The 18282-nt window shown below is 36.5% G+C and overlaps 1 non-coding gene across 1 annotated transcript; it reads right to left on the bottom strand.

Moving 5' to 3' along the window:
- Positions 1–12780: 12780 nt before the first annotated feature.
- LOC128284812 (small nucleolar RNA R71) lies at positions 12781–12887 on the bottom strand. The gene has a single exon (XR_008275235.1). It is a non-coding gene; the product is annotated as a small nucleolar RNA R71 (small nucleolar RNA).
- Positions 12888–18282: the final 5395 nt, after the last annotated feature.

Genomic DNA, 18282 nt, shown 5'->3' on the forward strand with positions numbered 1-18282 from the left:
AAATTGAGGTACAATCAAATTTAACTTTCGAGGAGGAACCTGTGCAAATACCTGATCGTGACGTCAAGATGTTGAGAGAAAAGTCAGTTCCACTGGTGAAAGTACTTTGGAGAAACCATGGCAAGGAAGAAGCTACGTGGGAGACTGAGGAGGCTATGCGTCAGCAGTACCCTCAACTATTCTGATAAGGTAAAATTTCTAGGTCGAAATTTCTTTAAGGAGGGTAGAGTTGTAACATCCTGATTTTTTGGGTTTATTCGTGGTCTTCAATATTTTATAAAGACTTTAAATTTTTGTATTTGGATGTGAAATTAATATTTTAAGTAAGTAAATGGGTTTATGGAAGGCCCATGAGTTGGCCAAAACCCGGTTGAATTTTTGAAATTTTGGGACTTTGGAGTTAGGGGTTCTGGCTAAGTGGCCTTAAGTAGAGTTGTGGGTAAATCGCATCACAAAAAGAGCCTTGGTTAAGTGGCAAGGGTGACGCCACTAGGCTCCTAGAAAAGTGGCGTATGGAGCAGTGGGGAAGGCATGGGATCGATTCCTGTGTTGACAAATAGATGCATTTATTTTTAAGTGCGGGAGGGTAAGTGTTGGAGTTCGGTGGATTACGCTAGAGGAGAGTTGGATCAGTTTAAATGCTTGGATTAAGGAGTGATAAGGGAGAGATTTAAGGGATTGGGATGAGGCTAGGAGTTAGCGAATTATGGGAATTGAAGAGGAAAAATCGGCGGGGTATTAGGTTGGTATTTGGCACTTAGGGTATTGAGTGGTGCCGTTTTCTTCTTTAACACCTTAGGGTTGTTTTCCTCTCTTTTTCCTCTCTAGCCAAAACTACCACCTCCCTATTCTTCTTTTCTATTTTCTTCTCCAAAACCATTCATCATACCTGCTATTCATCAATCATTGTTGAATCCATAAAAGCGAAAACACGTGATCCTTTGCTTGTGCCGATTTCTTCAAAGCCGAGTTCTTCTATGTTCTTTTGTTTTATTAATTTACAATTATCTTTTCTTAATCCTAGATACCGACGGTAATTCTACTTCAAGGTTATAGCCCACATTATCATCTTCTTCACCCCCCAAAAGCCGAAAGTACCTTGGTTTAGGGGCTTATTGCTGAAACTTCTTCAAACCCCTGGATTCGGGTTTTACCATTTTTCTAAGGATAAACCTGCACTGGATTGCATGGAAATCAAGTAGGAGTAAGGGGTAAGTACTTATCATCTCAGATCTGTTCTTATTTTGCGATGTTAGGAAAAGCCGAAATCCCTAAAATATAGAGAGGCTGTCGAATTGGGCATGTGGCTCTAAAGGTTTTTAACTGACGTTTTCTGTCAATGATTAGTGTCTTCTTAAGTGTTGGATTAAAGGCGTGGGTTGTTGGAGCAATCGGATTCGAGCTAGCTACCGTTTTGGCAAAAAGGTAAGGTTTCAAAGGCTTTTAGGGATATGGTTTGAGCATGGATGAGTAAGTTTTGGGGTTTAGTGATTATGGTTTGTAAATAAGAACTGTGCTAATTAATTATAGGACATCGAAAGGGATCTTGGTAGCGATCGTCATGAATCGGTGTGTCTGAACACCCTTTCTTAGTTCAATTCGGCAAAAGCGAAATCCAAATTCGGCATTTCATAGGCTTGTGAGTATCTGAATGCTCTCAAGACATAGAGTAATTGTTAGATCTAGCACCGCAAAGTGGTAAGTAAGTTAGTGTGACATTTTAGCGTGCTTGAAAAAGGGGCCTCAATGGGCCAAAAGCGGGCCCAATGGGCTTACGGACCAATATGGGTAAAATATGGGCAAAGTAGCATGTCGGTTAGATGGGAGAATCAAATTGCATATGATTGTTAAGAATTCTTGGAATAACGTGTGTAGTTGCGTAAATACGAAATTACCCTAAAGAGCATAATTACCAAATACCCTAGGGTTTAAATTGGTTAAACCGCATGATTGATTAATCTTGTATTTTACATGATATGCATTTATTAATATCCGTTGCATGGGATTGGGGTATTGATGGAGGAAATCTTGAATGTGGTTCATCCACGTATTGAAGGCTTTGCCTCAATCGATGATAATTGAGTGCGTTCTTTTAAGCTGTGGAGTGTAAATTTGGATGGGTTGAGATATTCCCCACATGGAGTGTAGAAATTTGATGCAGGCGGTGTAGCGGTTGGTGGGTTGAGTAGTCTCCCAGTTGGGCTTGCATTCATTCTTGATATTGTTACATATATTCTTGAACTAGGCCTATGGGCCATCTTGTTATGTTAAAAAGGGTTAAGGCCTTGCTCTTGTGATACGAAAAGGGCTTGGTCCACTGTGTCTTGTTATCTGAATAGGGCTTAGGCCCAATGGGCTCGAGTGATTTGGGCTTTGGATGGGTTTCAGTATACACTGAGTTATCCCAAACTCACCCTTCCTCTTCCATCCTTGCGGTGAGCCCTAGTTGGTGGACTTGGGTGGCGGGATTCAGAGTGGCCATGAAGATTGATTGCCGATTTTAAATAAGTTTAGCATTTAATTTGGATTATTTTATTATGCTCAAAGTTGTAATAAGGCCACTCTTTTAATTAATTTTATTTTGGGGATTATTAAACTGGTTAGCACTAGGGTTCGTTTTATAAAAACTACTTGTTTTAAAAGATCACGATGGCGTGCAAAGTTTCCATAAAGTAAATGTTTTTTCAAGAAAATAAATATTTTCAAAAGCGTTTTCAACCTTAATCATTTTCTTAAAATGAGACATAACCAAACGGTTTCTCCAAATCATACGAGATGTAAGAGTGTGGCAATGGCGGTGTGCATGTCTAGGATTGGATCCGAAGGAGCTTGGTACTTAGCGGTCAACGGGACTCACCTCCTCTCCTTCTGGTTTCCTACACGTGCACGACTTCCGTTCACTTTAACCTACTTTTAAAAGTGTCTTTACAACACCAACTAAGTTTTTTCCAAACTAAGTAATACGGAATGTTTTGAATACTTCGATGTGGCGCATCAGATTCGGTCATAACGTCTAGGTCGGGTTTGGGGTGTTACAACTTAGACGCTAATTCTTGTAATCTGGATATGCAATGTATGTACTGAGCAAGTTAAATCTATGCATGTTTTCTGATCTGTATGTATGACTGATAACTAAATCTTAGCATGTAAGCATGTATCTCCGTAAAACTGCATTGAACATGTTTTGTTGCATCTGCATAGGGGTGGGATGATTTATTATTAGAGGAAGTGTATTGAAAGGCTTTCATGCTTGTTATCTGGTAGCTCAGTTGCAATATTACTGATATGTGCCGCATTCTGTACGACTTGCTATGTAGGGATGTGTGGGTGTTTTAAACCCCACATGGTGTATAGGGATGGTCAGAGATGGTGTGTAGAGGCTGGTGGGCAGGATACTGATTTCTGTTACTGTATGTAAACTGAATCTGAATGGACTTAGGCCTAAACTATATTTGAATCTGTAATGTGCTTAGCCCTAGACTGCATTTGACTGATAACTGCTGTTTAACTGTATGCTTGTCTTCTATGGGGATTACACACTGAGTTTATGTAAACTCACCCCTTTCTATTTTATCTGTACAGGCAATCCTCAGACCTAGGTGGATCGGTGCGGCAGAGGACTCAACGGTGACCACATGATTATTGAACTGACTTATTTCCATTTAAGGTTTTTAATTCCTATTATTTTTAGGGGTATTTTTTTATGTAATTTCGACTTTTGGACTGTTTGCTTGCACTTTTGATTTGAACCGTTTTCATGGATTTTTAAACTGCAAACTCAACGAAAACTCAGTTTTATTAAAAACAACATTTTTCCTAAAAGCGAACGTTTTTCTTGAAATATCACGGTTTTAAAAGCTTCCGCTATGAAATATGTTTTTCTAAATGAACCAAATTAACGAGAAAATAAGTTTTGAAATTAATGAGAGATAAGTAAAAGCTTTAACTTGATAAATTCAATTTTCAAAACCCATTCCATGTGACATTGCCAAATTCGACCATAACGTCTAGGCTGGGTTTGGGGTGTTACATATTTTCTCGTCTGAACACATTTCTAAATCTTGTTCTTAAAGTGTTTTAATCATTTTCTTTGCACTTTTTCCTTTATTAGGACAATTTGGTGCTATGTGACCTTCTTCATCACATATAAATCATTTACATATTTGTTTTTTAGGTTTTTTAGAAGTTTTTCTTCTAACAAATCCTTTCTTTTTATCATGACCAGTATATTTTCTATTTCCTGGTTTCCATCTAATTAGTTTATATCTTCTTATTTTTCTTTTTATATTTTTATAGGTAGTAGGATGTACTGTTTTACATCCAAATTCCCATTCATTTTCTAAAATTTTTGTCTAATGTTTATTAATTAATTTATGCTTAACTTGTTTAGAAGCTTTACTTTGTAAAAATATAAATTTATTCTTTCTTTTGCAAAGTTTACTCTATTTCCTATAGAGTCTATATTTTACAGTGCTACATCACTATTTTACTATGCTTTTCTAAATAAGAAACATATTCTTTCTTATACATATCTCATCCCATGGTGGTGGTAATTTATGAAAATATTGGTTTATCCAAAATTCTATATTTTTCATTTTTAATTTTTGATATTCATGAAGAAACTTTTTAGAAAATTCTTCTAAATATCTAATATCACATAATTTAATTTTTACAATATATAACTAAATATACTATCTTGATCTCTTTTTTTATCAAAATAGCCACAAAATTCTATTTTAAGAATAAAAGTTAATCCTTTTAAAAGGTCTTTGAAAGTTCCTATCTAGTTGATTAACTGCCCTTTTTGTTCTTTTCCTTTATCAAATTCTTCTCATCTTCTTAGAAATTGTAAAATATCTCCTTGAAATGTTCCAATAAAATAGTTTAAAATTTTTTCTTTTGACCACGTATTGTTGTTGTTTACAACAATAGTCATAGATTGTGCCCAGTCATTTATAGTTTTTTCATAGTCTGCTATAGGAATATTAGTTAAGTCTAAATATATTCCTCCTTGGGCCACATTTCTTTTATTTAAACCATCTATTCTATGTGAAACACGTTGAATAGATGATTCTCTTAAATTTTCTGATTTTATTTCATTAGTAGCAATATTTTCGGTCTAGTTACCAAAAATTCTTGTTTTATTTTCAACTTTGTTATAATCTTTATTAAAAGATCTCAGATAATCATCATTTTGAAGATCTAGTTCTATTTTTCTTTTTCCGTAAGGATCTCTTTGATCAGTATCCATAGGTTCTGGTATTTCTATATTTTCTTCTTCATCTGTTGAAGTATTTTCTTTATCAGATTGATAATTTGTAACTTTTAGTTCTTCTAATGTTTATTGGATTATCGAATTACTAAAACAACTACTTTATGTAGTTTCATAATTTAACATATAATGATAATTAAATAAGGTAAACAAATCTTTATGGTTTTCATAAAGTTGTTCTATTAATTTTAGATATTATATTATTTCATTTTTAATGAACTCTTAGTAAATTTATACTTCCAATGTTCTATAAGTTGTTTATAAGATTGAAAATCATATTTTTGTTGATGAGCATATTTTCTTTTACATTTTTCGGGTTTTTATTTCTTTTATTAGTAGAAGATGATTCTTACGAAGAAGTATCTTCTTCTTGAGAAAGTTAATAATATATTACTATTTCCATAATATAAAGGTCCTAAATCTATCTCTTGTTCTATATTTTTATTAATAAGAACTTGCTCTAATTTATTATTAACCTCGATAAGATTTCTTTAGATTAGTTGTTCAAATCTAATTACGTAACTTCTCCTATATTATTTACTTGTTGTTCAATTTTACTTATTTTATTATAAAATTTATGAAAATATATAGAAGTAATAGCTATTAAACAATTAAAACCTTTACTCAGAGCTGAAATATTATTTTCATTTTTAGAGTCAATATGCTTAGTATGATTGCAAATTTTACCTTTATATAGACAATCTGTTTCTTCCATGAAATTTATCTTTGGTACCTAAAACCTTTCGTTATCTTTATATGTCTTAACACTCAAAGGCTTAGACTCTCACATAGACATAAACAGGCAATAGTAAGATAGAATAACAGATATATGGGTTTTAAGATAAATAACCATGAAATAAACTAAATTGTAGATTAAAGATAAGAACTTACAATAAATACTACGATATGCTTTCAGTATTTTGTAATTGGGATATTTATAGTAATAAATCCTAAACTAAATTCATACATGTGTTTTTAGATAGACAGATCCTTGTCATTCCTGACTTTCAACCAAATGATCTTCTTTGCTATTCTTGAACCACAAACGACTTCGAGCATAAGCTCGAACAAATTGAATCAAACACAGAACTAGAAATAATTTTATTTTCTTTAGTGTGGATACAGAAATCTCTTCTTAAATAGAAACCAAAAAAATCATTATTCCAGAAAATATATTTAATTCTTAAGGAATAAAAGTCTCTATTTTTAGGCAAAATAACGATATCTGAAAGTTGTGTAAATAACCTGTTAGCTCGATATATCAAACCGAAATTACCAAGAGGGGTTGAATTGGCTTATAATTTTTTTTTGAGGAAGCTAGAAAGAAAATTTAAAGATGAACACAATAATTTAGAGTGATTCGACCCCAATTGCCTACTCAACTACCTTAACTTTTTACAACTAAGGATTTTCTCAAATTCACTAATTTGATAACCTTGGAGGACAAGGTTTAACCTTACAACTCTCTTAAAATTTCTACCCTAAATCTTAAGACACAAACCCTTTCAAGGAAACACAAATAAGCAAACAAATAAATAATCCTTACAAGATCAAACTGTTTGCAAATTAAGCTCAAATACAATGAAATACACTTGACAAAAGAATAGAAGTAAAGCTCACAAGTATATGTAAAAAGCTTATGGAAATAGTAAGCTTAAAGGTTTTTTAATTGATGATTTTTGCTTAAAAATGATTTCTCTTGTTGTTTTAGAAACTTTAGCAGTTAGTATTTATACCCCCTAATTGATTTCCAACCGTTAAGGTTGTTGTGTCATGAATAGAGTCGTTGGGATGTAAAAACTAGAGCATTTAATTTACCTGCAACACCAAGTATTGATACCATATAAAAGGGTATCAATAATTTTTGCAATAAATACTAAATTCAGTGACCGTTAGAGATTTGTTATCGATACCAAAACAATTTCATCGATACTTTATAAAAAGGTATCGATACTGTATCAATACTTTGTAAATTTTGTGAGAAACAAAATGTTATTTTAGTTTCATTTTTAAGAAGGGGTGTCGAAATTTTTGGACAAGTCTTGGCCTTTCAAAACCTTCAAACACCATTTCTTCAAGGGTTTTTCAACATTTCTTGGAGATTTCGCCTATTTCAACTTTTTTAATGTAAAAACCTAATGGTTTATTAGGTGTTTTGAACACCATATATTGTGGTTTGTTGTAGGAGGTTACCTATTTCTAAAAATTTTCTTAAAACTCTTACCCAAAATCCCTGCCAACCAAGTGTTTGTTAAAATTCCCCAAAGAGTTTTCTTTGAAGTTTAGTGTCTCTAAGTGTCTAATAGTTAGAATGGCCCCTAAGAAAAAGTCAAGAACTAGTGCATCTTCTTTTAGCCCATCTAGGGTGGTAGAGTCCTTTTTTAGTGAGTGTTTTCAATCCTTAAACTCTCGATCTCATTTTAATGAAAAACTTGCTTTGAAAAAGGATTAAGATTCAAGAAAGATATATGTTAGTATGCTTGAATCAATCAATTTTATTTATCTATCTATTTTTCAAGATTGGGGTTGGATGGAGTTTTTGAAAATTTCTTCACAGGCATTTATAACGTTGTTTAAGCATTTTATTCAAATGCCAAGCTTGAACATGACGAGTCGGGGGATCTCGTTGTTGCCATCACCTCATTTTTAATGAACACTCCCATTTGTCTCACTGTTGAAGACTTTGGAAATTTGTTACACTTGCCTTCCGGAGGTAACTCCAATGAAAAGGGCCTTTTTAATCAAGCTCTTTTCATTCCGTCCTGTCTAGCCTCTAAAACTTTCTTACACGATCGAGTCTTCCACCTTATCCTCACTTGGAATTTACGTCTTATTATGAAACATGCCAAGCTTCGAAACACTGATTATTGGTGGCTCGATACTGTCCAAAATAATAGGCTTCTCGATCTTGTTAAGGCTATCAAGAGGGGGCTGAATACAAATATCACCCTTCCTCATGGCACATATTTGTCATATATCTTTAGACAGTTAGGAATTAACACCCTTGGATACTCCACCATTACGTCCAATCATGTAATGCCCTGAATAATTTAAGTCTGTTTTGTGAAAATTGATACAAATGTGTATTTGCTTCAGTGGTTAAGTGTTCTGGGTGTGTGTGTGAGGAATTGGGTTCAAATCTCCCTTTTGGAAAATTTTGTTATTTTAGATCGAAGCCTTATCCTTGTTGAGTGGGCTTAGATAAAATTGTCTATTAATCCATATCTGAATGAGCCTGTTGGCTTGAGTGGCAAGGAGTCAACGTGTTGAGGTCTTGTGCTCGAATCCCTGTGTGACTGTGGGTGATAATTTTTGCTCTAGTTGTCTGTTAGAGGTTCGGTGGAGTTAGGAGTTTGAAGTAGTTGGATGTGCTTAGTGGGGAGGATTTTATGGGATGTGACTGTTGTGGGGAGTTGGGATATTTTTTCTCTCATTTTCCCAAAAATTTTTGACTTTATACTATTCTTTCCCCACCAAAAATATTTTTTTTCTATGTCCTTGTTTCTGCCAAAATTTCCCTTTCAAAATTTCAATAATACAAACCTCTGTTTGCGTTGCGCATTTAGGTAAGTGAAAGTGGTGAGTTTCTTCTTAGATAGGGGGATTAGTTAAAGTTTATTTTAGTCGATTTTACTTTTCATTAGTTTGATTTTTGGATTTGGCAGCAGTGAATCGTGAGGAATGTGATTTTCCTATTGCGGAATTGTAGTCGGAATCGTTCGTGGAAAGAGGGTAAGTGATGACCACTTGTATTTCGCCTATTGTTGGTTTGTGAGTTTGGTAATTGGTGATTTAGATTGATTTTTGGGAGTTTGTGTTATCAATTTTTAGGTTCTGGTGGTCTCGGGAGTGCTTTCGTATAAAAAAATGAACCAGGTGTGTACTCTTAACGTGAAAAACTAAGTTTCATCAAAAGCCAAAAGTGTTGTCTATAGATGCCATACAGGTGTGTGCCAAGCTGTGTGGTTGGCCGTGTGCGAGACACGACCGTATAATTGACGAAGGTGTGGCCGTACGTAGGACATGACTGTGTAATGGTCTGAATGTAGTCGTGTGGGCCATACGGGATAGGCCAGATCGGGCGTGTGGGTTTTGGACCAGGCCATATTGGCCACACAGGCATGTGGGCCCATAATTCTGTAATTTTCCCTAGGGTTGCACGGGTTATTTCGATCGACTGTGGGCCTACCATAGGGTCGGTAAAGGCTAACCAAACCTATTTTGTGTATTATGATAATTTGATAGACTAATCCGAGTACGATACTAAATGTATGTCTGAATGTACCGTTTAAGTATGTATGTTATCTGTATACGAGCATGTTAAACATGTTATATCTGTTATTTTCGTTTCTGTATTCTGTATTTGTGTTTGGGGTGGGTCTTGTATATGTGGAAGAAGTGATTTTTATGGTGACACTTCACATATATTCTGGTAGCTTGACTGCATATTATCTGTAATGTGTCGCATCGACATTATATGGTGTATAGCAATGGCTGGGTGTTCTTCACCCTACATGGTATGATGGGATGGTCGGAGATGGTATGTAGAGGATGAGGGTAGGACTCACTATATCTACTCCGTTTATCTGATTTTGATAACTGCATCTGTTATGGAATGAGTGCAATAAGTAATAAAAACCTACCCAACCAGCCAAACACCTCTCCGTCCTCCAATCACACCCTAAAAAGAGCTATTTAAGCTCATCCAACCATGCACACCACAAAGGACCTCGAAAGGCCCATCCAACCCTTCACACCAAGAATGTGGACTAAACCACTCAAATATTAATATGCAGCAGAGCTGACATATGTGTCGTACTGTACGGTAAACCACTATACAAATGTATTGCAGTTGAAACCGGCAAAATAGATCAGACTCCCTTCTCTTCGCAACCAAACCCAAAAAGATTAATGCAAATGAAAAATGCACACCATTTGAAGACAGGCTTACAGAAATAGCGTACAGACAGTCAAACCGAAATAGAGGTGCACACATCCGATCGACCAGGTTCGGAATCATATATCACGATACAAAATTATTAGGCAACATCACAATAATGAATCATTAAACTATTGTAACGATTACAAATAACTTATAAGTCCTAGCTAAAATAGAGTCCCAACCACCCTTACTAAAGCCTAACCAAGGGTCGGAACACATAGGATCACAAACAAGTAAATACAGACACAGTACAAAAATTGGCGACATAAGGCCACATGGCCGTATGCCCTGGCCCTGTGGAAGTGCCTAGGCCGTGTGGGGGTCTACACGCCCAAGTGAAGGCCACACACTCTTGGGTGAAGGCCATATAGGCTCGTGTGGAGGGGACACATGCCCATGTGAGCAGCTCGTGTAACTCACAGTCTAAAAGTGATAAAAATTGAAACTAGATGAGACACAGTCATGTGGAGATCTTTGATAAACCGTAATTTATACATATTTTTACCCCATGCCTAACGCATTTATTGATGGTTTCTCCTTAGATTTGGTGAATTCGATGCTCCTAATCCTTTAATTTCATGTTTTATACTTAGGAAAGTATAGGGGAGTAAAAAGAGAGAGAAACGGGCCAAAAACGGAGAAAATAGACCCACATGGGAAAACAACACGGCCTGGACTTCATCACACGGGCGTGTCACACGGCCGTGTCAATTTGGCAAGATCGAAGCATGACTTACACGGGTGGATCACATGCCCGTGCCTATTTAATGCCCTTGACCATGACCTTCATTAATCGCACACGGGCGTGTCACACAGGCGCGTCCCTGCTAAACCCAAGTTTAGTCGAATTCGGAAAAGGCCAATTTTGAGGGCTTTTAGGCATTCCAAAGCCTATTTAAACACTTGAAGAGGCACTTAGGAGGGGGACGCAGAGTAGGAAGCAAAGAATTACTCAAGGGAAGCTGATTGATCCATCTCAAGAGCCGGATTCATCATCAAGACTGGAGATCTCCCTTCAAGTTCCTTCAGGAGTTTTGGGTTTTCTTATGTTTTGTTATCTTTATACTTTTGAGATGTTTTCCTTCATAAGTATGAACTAAACCCCTAAATACCTAAGAGGAATGAAACCTCTGACAGATCTTGTTATTATTATCTGAATTGTATGATAAATATTTGACTTGTTCTTAATTATGTGTTCTTAATTCTTGTTTTGATATTTCAGGATATTGATTCAAGTTAAGCTCTTATTCAGAGGAGGAATAGACCCTGTCTAAGAATAAATTTGTCATAATTAAGCGGAGTCGATTGCGCGCCTAGAGATAAGGTGACAAGATTTTGTAGAATTAGGGTGAAACCTAATAAGGGAATCCATAGATTGAGTTAATGCAATTCTAGGGTGATAATTAGAAAGAGATTTCAATTATTCGACCTAGGGTTAGACGTTATTAGTCTCAAGAGAGATAATAATATAACTTAGGGATTTCTACAGATCAAGTCAAATGAATAAATCGTTTGATTTAGAGTCAAATAACAAGTGAAGTCTAGGTGGATTTGTCTTTAGGTATTGTCTCAATCAATCGAATTTTCTCCAAAAGTATTTTCCCAAGTTTTCTTTCTGTGCATTCTTAGTTAGTAATTAGTTTAGACAACCAAACCTCTTAAATTTTAGGCTAGATAATAAAAAGGAAGTAAATACTAGTACTCGTAGTTCCTTTGGGTTCGACAATCCGGTCTTGCTGAACTATAGTACTGTTCGATAGGTACACTTGCCTTAATCGTGATAATAAGTTAGTCTCAAGAATGTTTCATTTATAAATCTTTAAAACTTGTTACAAATATCACGCATCAATTTTTTGGCACCGTTGTCGGGGAACTAGAACATTAGGAAAACTCGAATTTTATTACTTTAGCCACTTTACTTTTCTTACAATTTAAATTTTTATTTTCTTTTCTAATTTTTTCTCTTATTTCCTTCTAACAGGTTTTTCTAGTTTATGACCAGAATAAACCCGTCAGGACGACTACTTCTTGACGGTGAGATTGACTGCACAGTTGGCAGAAATCGAAGAGAAATAAGGCGAAGCCTAAGATACACAGAGCACGAGCAAGAGGACGACACTTCAACCATAATCGAGGACATGGTTGAAAACTAAGAAAATCTACTACCTCCTGCGATTGCTGTTAATCAGAACCTACTCCGCGCACTATGTATGATTATGCTAAACCTAATTTAACAGGAACTAAGTCAAGTATAGTTAGACCTGCTATTGCTGCAAATAATTTTGAACTGAAACCTAACACAATTCAAATGATACAACAGTTTGTTTAGTTTGACGGTTTGCAGGATGAGGATCCCAACGCTCACTTGGCAAATTTCCTAGAATTTTGCGATACCTTTAAAATTAATGGCATTTCTGATGATGCCATTTGCCTTCGGTTGTTTCCTTTTTTATTGAGGAATAAGGCTAAACAATGGTTGAACTCGTTACCACGAGGGTCAATCACTACTTAGGAACAAATGACCGAAAAATTTTTATTAAAATATTTTCCTCCAGCTAAAATAGCCAAATTACGTAATGATATCTCTTCTTTTGTACAGATGGATTTAGAAACACTCTACGATGCATGGGAGAGATACAAGGACCTTTTAAGAAGGTGCCCTCACCATGGGTTACCGCTTTGGCTACAAGTTCAAACGTTTCATAATGGCCTGAATCCTTTGACTTGACAGATGATTGACACAGCCACTGGAGGAACTATCAATAACAAGACACCTGAGGTAGCTTACGAATTTATTGAGGAGATGTCACTGAATAACTATCAGTGGCAAGTTATGAGAACAAAGCTGACGAAAGCAGCCGGTGTTTTCAACCTCGATGTGGTTACTATGCTATCTAACCAAGTAGAACTCTTAAATAAAAAATTTGACGGTTTGTGTGGTTCTACTCAGGTACATCCAGTGATGAGGTGCAATTCGAATGGAGGAGAAGCATGCACAGAATATCAACTTTGAAACTCTAGCATCAAGGAGGAACAAGTCGAATATATGGGTAACAATAACTCTAGATCCCAAAATAACCCATATCGTAATACTTATAATGCAGGTTGAAGGAATCATCCAAATTTCTCACAGGGCGGTCAAGGAAATCAAACGCCACAACATCCTCCGGGTTTTCAACAACTACCTTACCAGCAAGAAAAGAAGCCGAACCTTGAAGAGATGCTAACCAAATTCATTTCGGTGTCAGAAACTCATTTTCAAAATACTGAGACAGCACTCAAAAATCACCAAGCATCAATCCAGGGGCCCAAAACTCAGATTGGACAGCTCACTAAGTTAATTTCCGAACGACAATAAGTTAGCCTACCTAGTAACACTAAACCCATCCCAGGAGAGCATTTGAAAGCAGTTACACTAAGGAGTGGGAAAGTGTTAACTAAATCTGAAAAGAAGCCACCACAAGAAGCTGACAGAAACGAGGTCGAACCCGAAAACAATGACAACCTAATGCCAAAAGAATATAAACCACCAATCCCATACCCAGCAAAGTTGAAGAAAGACCACATGGATGCACAATTAGGTAAATTCCTTGAACTTTTTAAAAGCTGCATATTAACTTACCTTTTGTTGAAGCTATATCGCAGATGCCTACATATGCAAAATTCTTAAAAGAGCTTCTAACAAACAAAAGGAAGTTTGAAGACTTATCCACAGTGGAACTTAATGAGGAGTGCTCAGCCATACTCCAAAATAAATTGCCAAACAAACTGAAAGATCCAGGAAGTTTTATTATTCCCTGCTTAATCGGTAGTTTCAATGTTGATAAAAGACTGGCTGATTTAGGCGCCAGCATTAATTTGATGCCATATAAAATGTTTAAACAACTTGGTCTTGGGGAACCTAAACCCACTAGGATGAGTATTTAATTAGCTGATAGATCTGTTAAATATCCTAGGGGAATTATAGAGGACATACTTGTAAAAGTAGATAAATTTATATTCCCTATTGATTTCGTTGTGCTTGACATGGATAAAGATGTTGAGGTGCCTTTAATTTTAGGTCGGCCATTTTTAGCCACTGCTAGAGCTGCAATTGATGTGGGTGATGGTAAATTGGTACTTAGAGTAGTTGACGAAGAGATTACCTTTAAAATTTATGATGTCATGAGATTTTCTAGAGAACAGGATGACTCATGTTATTTTATCGACTCTATTGATCATACCACTCAAGATTCTTTTCAAGAAATCGTACACAAGGACACGATGGAACTGGGTCTCACCCAAGGAGAGGGGATGGATGAGGATTCTGAAATAGGAACCGAACTAAACTCTAATGAAACCTCCTCAAAACTAGCAGAATATGAGGGAATTAAGGTAAAAGATAAACTTAAGCAAAAACCCTCTATTGACGAACCTCCCAAACTGGAACTTAAACAATTGCCGAATCACTTGGAATATGCATTCCTTGGAAATAATTCTACATTACCGGTAATTATTGCATCCAATCTGCAACCTAAGGAGAAAGAGGAATTTCTTCAAGTATTAAGAGAGCATAAAAAGGCTATAGCTTGGAAAATTTTTGACATTAAAGGGATTAGCCCTTCTTTTTGCACCCACAAAATTTTAATGGAAGATGAATATAAACCATGCGTGCAAGCCCAAAGACGACTGAACCCCAACATGAAAGAAGTTGTTAAAGCTGAGGTAATTAAACTCCTAGATGCTGGAATTATTTATCCTATTTCTGATAGTTCTTGGGTGAGTCCAGTGCAGGTTGTTCCTAAGAAAGGGGGCATGACTGTTGTAGCCAATGAGAAGAATAAATTAATCCCAACAAGGACAATCACAGATTGGAGAGTGTGCATTGATTATAGGAAGCTAAATGATGCCACAAGAAAAGACCACTTTCCCCTTCCATTCATTGACCAAATGTTGGAAAGATTGTCAGGACACATGTACTATTGCTTTTTAGATGGACTCTCTAGCTATTTCCAAATCCCAATAGCTCCTGAAGATTAAGAAAAAATGACATTTACATGTCTATACGGTACGTTTGCTTATCGTAGAATGCCTTTTGGATTATGTAATGCTCCTACTACTTTTTAGCGCTGCATGATGGCCATTTTTTACGAACTCGTAGAAGACGTCATGGAGGTATTTATGGATGATTTTTCAGTTTTCGGTAACTCTTTTCATCTTTGCCTAGAAAATTTAAAACGAGTGTTAATAAGATGTGAGGAAACAAACCTTGTGCTTAACTGGGAAAAATGTCACTTTATGGTTCAAGAAGGTATTATGTTAGGACATAAAATTTCTAGTAGAGGGATTGAGGTTGATAAATCTAAAATTAAAACCATTGAAAGACTACCTCCCCCTAATTCGGTTAAGGCTATTAGAAGCTTCTTAGGACATGCTGGGTTTTATAGAAGATTTATTAAAGACTTTTCTAAAATAGCTAAGCCTTTGACTAAATTATTAGAAAAAGATGTACCTTTTAATTTTGATCAGGAGTGTTTAGAAGCATTTAACACTTGGAACTCACCTTTTGAACTAATGTGCGATGCGAGTGATTTTGCAGTAGGTGCAATTTTGGGACAGCGAAAAGATAAACATTTTCAACCTATCTATTATGCTAGCAGGACTTTGACTGTTGCACAAGAACACTACACCACCACGGAAAAAGAGCTGCTAGCTGTAGTTTTTGCATTCGATAAATTTAGGCCATATTTAATATTGTCTAAAGTTGTCGTTTATACTGACCATGCCGCTCTTCGCCACCTTTGACTAAAATTGATGCAAAACCTCAACTCATTCGATGGATCTTATTATTGCAGAAATTTGTCTTGGAGATTAAGGATAAGAAAGAAACTGAAAATCTTGTGGCTGACCATCTCTCCAGGCTTGAAAACTCAAGTACCAAAGAACCAGATGACATTGAAATAAATGATTCATTCCCTAAAGAATAATTTTTTGTTATATCTGATTTTGAGGTACCTTGGTTTGCAGATATTGCAAATTTTTTAGCCGCTAACATTATCCCAATAGGGTTGACACATCAGCAAAAGAAGCGACTCTTCACTGACGTGAAAAACTACTTCTGGGAAGACCCTTTTCTTTTTCGTAAATATGCAGATCAAATCATTAGGAGATGCGTTACAAGGACAGAAGCATGGAAAATCTTGGAACATTTCCACTCAGGACCAGTTAGAGGACATTACGGTGGAAATAAAACCACACATAAAGTCCTCAAATCAAGTTTTTATTGGCCCACTCTATTTAAAGACGCCAACAGGTATGTTACTTCTTGTGACAAATGTCAAAGGACAGGTAATATATCCAAACGTAATGAAATGCCTCAGACATATATGCTCTCATGTGAAATATTTGACGTTTGGGGTATCGACTTCATGGATCCATTCCCTAGTTCGTTCGGGAATAAATACATCTTAGTAGCTGTTGATTATATGTCCAAATGGGTTAAAGCCAAAGCTTTACCTACTAATGATGCTAGAGTAGTAGTACGATTCCTTAAGAAACTCTTCTCTCGATTTGGTACACCTAGAGCAATTATCAGTGATAGGGGTACTCATTTCTGTAACGCCCAATTTGACAAGACCCTCAAGAAATATGGAGTTCATCACAGAACAGCTACCCCTTATCATCCTCAAACTAGTGGCCAAGTCGAATTAGGGAACCGAGAGCTTAAATGTAGCCTAGAAAACACATTAGAATTACACAAGAAGGATTGGGCGATGAAAGTAGATAATGCTTTATGGGCTTATAGAACTGCTTTTAAGACCCCCATAGGAACATCACCTTACAGACTTGTTTATGGGAAAAGTTGTCACCTACCGTTTGAGTTGGAACACAAGGCATTCTGGGCTACAAAATTTTTAAACCTTGACCCTAAACTTGCAGGTGAAAATAGGTTGATGCAGTTGAACGAGTTAGATGAGTGGCGAGCCAATGCATATGAAAATTCACGCCCATATAAGGAAGCGACGAAGCACCGCCACGACTCCTGTTTAAAGCAACGAAGGCAATTTAAAGTTGGAGATCTTGTCCTGTTATATAACTCGAGGCTCAAATTGTTTCCTGGAAAGCTTAAATCACGATGGTCAGGTCTTTTCGTAGTTCAAACTGTGTTTCCATATGGTACAGTAGAGGTAAGTCATCCATCATAATGCACTTTTAAGGTAAATGGACATCGTCTCAAAATGTATAATGGTGAGAATTACAAAGATGATAAAGAGGAGCTACGACTCCATGAAGTTAACTAAATACACCCACAACGTGGAGTGAAGCTTAGACTATAAACAAGCGCTTCTCGAAAGGCACCCCGAGCACTAACGGTGCTAACTTCTTTAAATTTTAGTCTTTAACATTTAATTAACTAACTAAATCACGAAACACAAGATTTTCAGAACCACACAGGCAGGCACACGGGCGTGCTGTAGGCCGTGCACATACCACGGGATGAAACATGACAGTGCGATACGGCCGTGTGAAAACAGGGCAAAAATTTATTCCCCAACACGGGATGCGATAAGTTGCCACGGCCGTGCGACATGGCCGTGGGCGAAACTGCCAAAATAACACAGGCATGGGACACGCCCGTGTTTTGAAACCGTGGACAAACCTGTATATTTAACACGGGCGTGTGCCTGCATACACGGGAGTGGGAGAAGCGAATGAAGATTGAAACGATCGTGCAACATGGCCAAGAGCACCGATGCCCCCAATTTTGAAAACCACGAAATGCACGGGCAGAAACGAAGGCACACGGGCGTGCCCAATGGCCGTGTGCCCCAATTTCCCTATAAACACCTATTATCTATCTTAGCTTTATCTTTATATTTTGAAATTACTTTTTATTTCTTGTTTATACTATTTTATCTTGAATTTTGACAATTTTCAATTTCAGCTATTTCATTATGAGTAATTATGCTTCCTTATAGTCCTGATTCTGTCGCAGTTATAAAGAGCTCCAAAGCTCATCGTCGCATAAGAACTAAAAACTCCACCGGGAAAGGACTTATAAACTAATGAACCTCTACCACCACTGGAG

This window comes from Gossypium arboreum, chromosome 11, assembly GCF_025698485.1.
Source record: "Gossypium arboreum isolate Shixiya-1 chromosome 11, ASM2569848v2, whole genome shotgun sequence".
Classification (NCBI taxonomy): domain Eukaryota; kingdom Viridiplantae; phylum Streptophyta; class Magnoliopsida; order Malvales; family Malvaceae; genus Gossypium; species Gossypium arboreum.